Source organism: Ascaphus truei (genome assembly GCF_040206685.1).
Source record: "Ascaphus truei isolate aAscTru1 chromosome 12 unlocalized genomic scaffold, aAscTru1.hap1 SUPER_12_unloc_7, whole genome shotgun sequence".
NCBI lineage: Eukaryota > Metazoa > Chordata > Amphibia > Anura > Ascaphidae > Ascaphus > Ascaphus truei.
The window spans coordinates 85375-93092 of record NW_027453843.1 but is presented as its reverse complement, the minus strand read 5'-3'; positions in this window follow the sequence as shown (position 1 = coordinate 93092).

The following is a 7718-nucleotide window of genomic DNA, read 5'->3' as shown; positions in this document are numbered from 1 at the left end:
TGACTTTTTTCAGGAAATATTTCAAAGTCCAACTTTGTTTGCGTTAAATTCTGCCCTTAAGCGGGATGCACTAAGCTACATAACCTTAGCGTACGCGAAAGTTGCGTTCAACAGAACACGTCAGCTCAAGGTAGACGCAAAAAAAGCTGGACTTTGAAAAATTTCTTGCTCTACATTTCTGCATGCGCAAAACCCATACAACAGGCCGGCGGGTGCCCCGGCTGACCCCACGGGGGTCCCCGAGGGAGATCGGGGGTCGCGCGGGTGTCCCCGGCTTACCCCGCGGGAGTCCCGGGGTACCCGCGGGCCTGCGGTACCAATGTTGTGCTTACAAAAATAGTAAACATTATTTCTAACTAAATACACCCCCCTAACACATACAGTACAATAATGTGCAAAATAACTATTATTCAGATATGGATAATAGATTATTTGCCCATTATTAAATACTGCATTAGCATACATAAATAAAGTAAATAAATACAGTTATACTTACCACAACAACAGGTCTCTCTGTCCTCCGTTGAAAGAAAGCATACAGAATATACATAATAAAGACATTCTAATGGCCCCTAACCCCTTAATCACCTTAGCGTTTACTAACCGCTATAGTCATTAAGGGGTTAACCCAGCCTGCCCCGATACACACCCGGGAGGCCTAAGCACCCACCCTGAACTGACTATACCCACCCTGTACCCATTGAGTAGTATAGTGGTACATCATACCCATATAATAATAATATGGTCATGATAAGCCTCTATTGCACTCAAAGGGCACCCTAATTACAATACATTAATGCACCAGATACACAATAATAAAACCTAACTCCAAAAAAACATACTTCACTAAATAAAAACTGTAGCCAGCTAATCCAATGAATACAAGCAATAACAACATCAACAATGAATTAATTAAACCTTTAACCAATCAAAACAATTAATTCCTAAACCAACTCAAAATGAATAGTAACACTAACCAATCAAGCCAATTAATTACTACAACATTAATGAATGTAAACATTAAAAGACAAATAAATAAATTCAAACACTATCTGAAATAACAATTAAATGCATTAGCTAACATAATACAACATTAACTACAAATGAACACCAATCGCAAACATTTTATTAGCATTAAGCAGAAGAAAAAAAAACAATGACATCCACATAAGAAACTGACATAAAAAAAACCAACAGCAATAACAAGCCGCAAATGCCCCCCAAATATTGTCATAATAATGTATTAATCTGTACCTTAAAGGGGTACAGATTAATATATTATCAATCAATGTGCCTCCCCCCAAAAATAAAAAAACACATCCAATGAAGAAACCTGTAATAATAGACATTTACAAACATTCAATAAAGTACTTTGATACATTGAATCAAACACTGAATGTTTTCAATTTAGAGAGATACCTTCCCCCTAAGATTATTATTGTAGATGGTTGCAATATATATCACTGTTACACTAGTTTGTAAGAGTAGCTAATGATAGCAATTGTATAGGAGAAAGTTACTTAGTAGGATTGGTTAGTGGAGATTGTGACACATTTGACCACTAAGTAGTTATTTGCATAGAAAATGATCACACTAGTGTTATTAACTTGGTCGCTTGAGCACCTGTTTAGGTAAAAGTAATCACCATGTTGGTTTAGGCACATAATAATAATAATAATAATAATAATAATAATAATAATAATAATAATAATAATAATAATAATAATAATAATAATAATAATAATAATAATAATAATGTTATTGTTGTTATTATTATTATTATTATTATTATTATTATTATTATTATTATTATTATTATTATTATTATTATTATTATATGTTAGATTTCATTCACTGAGGTTGTCACAAACAACGTATTAATTTTATTTTACTTATTTCTGTGGGGAAAAAAATGATGGTCTCCAAAAAATTGTATTGAATGTATTGATTCCAATACATATGTAATGCATTTTATCTATAAATAATAAAAGAACAAAACAGCATTGGATACGTTATAGATAATATATTAATTAGAGGAGGTGAACTATTGGAAAAAAACAACTGTTTTTCTCTTCACCACTTAAAGTAAAGATTGGTAGGTTCATGTGTAATGTTTGTTCATAGTAATAGTGTAACAAGTATTAAAAGTGAAGGCTTATTAAGAATGGGATATTGAGTGCAGCTTTGGGGAAAATATCTCTTCAATTTGTAGTTACAAATAACTAACTGACTTATTCAGGATACATAAGAAATCTATAGTTTAAAAAAGAATGAACAGTATGAGAAGATACATTAATTAATAATAAAAAAAACCATATTGAAACAATGGAAATATATCCTTATCCAGATCTGCCTAAATGGTGAAATAGTTTGACAAGCATTGGAAAAAAGATGCAAAAACACAGCAACAATTAATGCATAATTAAATAGTCATCTTACATGCTAATATTGTATCTGAAAAATAAAAAACAAGTCTTGATATAGTTCAGCTTCTGTTTAAATGTATTAGATAGTGTGTATTTACATTGGTGATTTTAATATTTCATATGCAGTGATATAGTTCAATAAATAAGGAATGAGGATACGTTTAATAGATATCTTTAAATACAGGCCCCTGTTCAGTCTAGTTATATTACTCTAACATCAGATGTTCATCTTTATTTAGAAAATACACAATACATTATGGAATATTTCATTTGTGCTTAAACTATAACACATTGTGTATACACATATACAGACTTGGTATTTTATTTAAAAGCAAACTACTGTGACTGGAGCATTAGAGGGAAGCCAAAGAGCCCGGTTAGGAGCTGATCAGATCACACAGAGCAGTGACAGCGAGAAGACATTTAGGGAAGCCCCATTTATAGCGCAGCACTGCCACCGTGTGGTGCTCTGGGAACTGCAGGCATTAAGGAAACGAGCCGCGCGGTTCCGCCTCTTTGTGTCTCTGTGTTCGGGTTTATAATAATAACACAATGTGAACATTAGAAGAAGAGGAACCAAGAAAGTCCCATTGAAGCAATGATCTGGGAAAGAAAACCCCTCATATTACATTTCACCGATTAAAGATCATTTGAATACTTGGTATAAGTACATGTTCCATGTCAGAGAGCTCTGTGCTGTATCTGTGCAAACACTAATGTTATCACATTAAATCTTTTTAATTGTCCCACTTACAAGCACTAAATAAATAATAACTTTATTAGGACGATATCGGTCTGAGGCGGGATTTTTGAACATCGCAACGGCTTTCACAGAACCAATCAGAGCGAAGGGCGGGACCAAAGCAGCCAATCACAGCGATCTGCAGTCCATAAATACAAGCGCTTCAGCAGCTTTTTTCTGTATCAAGGCACCAGCCTTACCTTCACCAGCAATGTCCAGAAGGACTATACAACCTTCTTGGACCTATCCATTTATAAAAATCGCCGCCGTGTGCGTGGCTCTGATTTGTGCCGTGTGCCCGCCGCCGTGCGTGTGGCTCTGATTTGTGCCGTGTGCCCGCCGCCGTGCGGGTGCGTGGCTCTGGTCTGCGCCTTATTATGGCAGAGGCAAATGTGCCACCTATGGAGACTGCAATACATGATGCTGCAGAAGACATGGACTACACTTTAGTGAAGAAGAGAGGGCGAGCAAACTCTGATAGCTCCAATGGTTCTTCCCCTCCATCGGTAGCAAAGACAAAGATGCAGAAGCACAAGGAAGACCAAGGCATCAAAACATCAAACCGCTTCGAGCCACTTGCTGGTGCCGATGACTGCTCAGGGCCCAGGTGCAACGATGAAGAGACTGCACTCCCACCCAAAAAGATTCGCATACCACCGGTAATGGTTAGGAATATGAAGACCCACAAGGACCTTGTCGACATCCTCACCGAGCACTGCACTTCCCCGTTTGTAGTTAAACCACGGGCGAACCACGCAAAGATCACTACCACAACTGTGGATGACTACCGGAGCTTAACGGACTGCTTTGCAAAGCAGGGCATAGAATACTACACCTTCCCACTGACGCGCCTAAAGCCCCAGAAATTTGTAATTCGCGGCTTACCAGCAAACGCCTCCGTGGGGGAGATTTCCCACGACCTCGCGGAACATGGACTTCCAGTCAAGAGCGTAGCCCAATTGACATCCCAGGTGGACAAGACCAAGAAGTTCCCTTTGTTTATTGTCACACTGGCAGAAACCCCGGAGAGCCAGCCTGCAGATCTTACCAAGATTACCAAACTCTGTAGCTGTGTGGTAACCACAGAAGCGCCAAAGGGCAGAAAAGGCCCAACCATGTGTTTCAACTGCCAACGGCTCGGGCATACCTCTGCATTCTGCCACCAGAAGCCACGCTGTGTGTGTTGTGGAGAGAACCACAACTCCAAGGAATGCCCACGAGATAGGAAGAAGGAGCCGGCGACATGTGCAAACTGCAAAGGCCCACACCCGGCAAGCTACCGTGGTTGCCCGTACCTCACAAAAGCAAAGCAAGAGGAACGGGAAAAGCGGACACCCCACCTGATGGAGCAGGCACCACGGAAGACACCCACTACTCAATACCAGCTTCCCCGCCTGGCGCCGGAGAGACAGAGGACCACAGAACACCTGAACCCAGACCTAGGCACGGCATCCACCCAGAGGATGCAAAACCCAGACGGACAGACCTACGCGGAAACTCTCAGGACACCATCCACCAACCCCATTGAGGCGGCCAACCCGGACCCCGCAGGCGGAACCGCAAGCCCAACAAACTGGCTAGAGATCATCCTTAAAATAGCGAGCGCTATTGCGAGAATGGATATTCACCCCATTGTGACAATGATAGCGAATCTCATCCCGGCCCTTCTCAGGAGCACAGAAACTAACCACCATGGCAGCAACATCTAAACGCAGTTCTGTCATCGTGATGTGGAATGCAAATGGTATCAGCAAGAAGACAGATGAACTCCTTCACCAGATGGAATCGAGGAATGTATGCGCAGCTCTGCTCTCGGAGACCCACCTTCAAGGAAACCAAAAACTAAGCCTGGCAAACCACAGGGTATACCGTACCGACCGGGCAACAGGAGCCAGAGGTGGTGGGACGGCTGTGATTGTTAACACACGGGTCAGCCATAATGAGATTGCACTACCACCCCTCCGGAGTATTGAAGCCACTGGAGTACAGGTAAAGACTGCAACAGGACCACTGCGACTAATTGCCACCTACTGCCCCCCTAAGGTGAAGCTACATTTGGGAGACTTGGAAGCTCTGCTGGACTCTACTGTCCCAACCATCATCGGGGGAGACCTAAATGCCAAACACTGGTGCTGGAACTCAAGGACAGCAAACTCCAGAGGACAAGCTCTTCTTGCTTACTCAAAGGAGAGTGACTTTGTAGTGGCTGGCCCTACAGAACCCACCCACTACCCAGGCACTGCAAGCCACACACCGGATGTCCTGGACATTGTCTTACTGAAGAACGTGAAACATTCTGTCCAGTTGGAAACCCTGGCGGAACTGACCTCAGACCACAACCCAGTTACCATTACTGTTGGCGACGAGATGGAAACCCACCAGCAAACACCCAGGTACAACTTCACCAGGGCGAACTGGAGCCTGTACAAAGAAGAGTTGAGCAACATCACAGACCCCTGCCCCTTGGACACCAACGGAGACATTGATGATGCTGTTAACACCTTTACTACCGCAGTCCAACATGCAATAGAGCACAGCGTCCCGAAACAGATGCCCAAACGCTGCTCCATCTACGACCTACCGAGCGGGATCAAGCAAGCGATTGCTGAGAAAAACAGGGCCCGACGCCAGTGGCAGAAGTTCCGCACACCTGACCTTCTGGTAAAGTACAACTCACTTGCCAGACTACTGCGACAGCAAATCAGCCAACACCGGGGGGAGAGGTGGGAGGCCGCAGCAGCCAAGCTGAAGGAATCCGACAACTCTGTTTGGAGAATGACCCGACGCCTGACCGGGAAGAAGGAGCCTAATCCACCTATCCAGGGCCAGACCCACCTGGCATGTAGCAACAAGGTTTTAGGAACCTTGCCAGAAACACATAATGATGATTTTTTAGCCAGGTTGAATCAAGTCAGGCAAACAATACCGACCTGGGATCCAAATCACCCACCAGAGACCAAACAAAAAGTATCAAGGAAAAGAGAGAATTCAGAAGGGGAACAAGGGGGAGAGGAGGAACTACTACAACCCTTCAAAAAACCTACCCAGACAATATTACACTAATCAATCATGGTATTTTTAATCTATCATCTATTATTATAGATGATACCCTTATGATGTTGTTAAGCAAGGGTTTATCATTTGCTCCCACATGTGAAGCAAAAGATTTTGATCTGTATGTGGATCTTCAAAGATTCACTAGGAAACTCACATTGGGCAGACACTTCTCAAATGCTTCTTACTGTGCCGAACCAACATCCCTCGACATATGTTCAAACATTGAGGGTTTTACTGTTGAGGAACAAGCTGCGCTGGTTGACCTCACTAAACTAGCAGATGAGGGATACATGGATGCTCACTTTGAATGTCCAGTTAACCATACCAATTATAAACCTCGATCAGTTTTTTATCCCTATCACTCTCGTGGTCATTATATAGAAATTTTTAATAAATTAGTAGAGAAGGACTTTGGAGAATTATGCCAAATACAAGAAGGGAAGCGTAAACACACCAGCAATCTAACCACCCAAGAAAAATTGGTATTACAAGAATTAAAGAATAATCAAGATGTTATCATACGTGAGGCAGACAAGGGTGGAGCCATTGTCCTCCAGAATAGGACCGATTACTGTAGGGAGGCAACACGGCTGTTATCTGATAGCAATTCCTATCGTAGACTATCTAAGGATCCCACTCCACAATACCAGGGTGATCTCAAATTATTACTTGAAAAGGCACGACAATCTGGTGTGTTAAGCAAAGCAGAATATGATTACCTCTTTTGTACTGCTCCCACCATCCCTATTCTGTATCACCTACCCAAGATTCACAAATCCCTCACTGATCCCCCTGGGCGACCTATTATTTCGGGTATTAATTCTCTCACAGCTAATCTTTCCCAATATGTTGACACTTTTTTACAACCACTTGTGCCGACATTACCTTCACATCTATTAGACACTACTTCAGTTCTGACTCTACTACACGACTTTCCTTGGGTGAACACTTACTTACTAGCCACTTTAGATGTACAGGCACTTTACACATCAATACCACATATAGGTGGACTAGAGGCTATAGATTTTTATTTAGCACTTCACGACACACTCCCACTTATTCAACGTCACTTTATTCACGATTCAATTGAATTTATTTTACAACACAATTATTTCTTATTTCAGCACGATTATTACCTACAGCATTGTGGTACTGCTATGGGGACACGCTTTGCACCTTCTTTTGCCAACCTTTACATGGGATGGTGGGAGTCGATGCATATATGGGGTATCACTGTATCTCCCCCTCAGTTAAAACTTTGGAGGAGATACATTGATGATATACTAGTTGTCTGGGATGGTGATGAGACGTCATTTAACAGCTTTGTTGATGGGATTAACAATAATAATTTTAACCTTACCTTCACCAGCAATGTCCAGAAGGACTATACAACCTTCTTGGACCTATCCATTTATATTCAGGGAGATTCTCTCCTCACACAAACTTTTTTTAAAGACACTAATGTTAATTCCTATCTGCATCCTAAAAGCGGA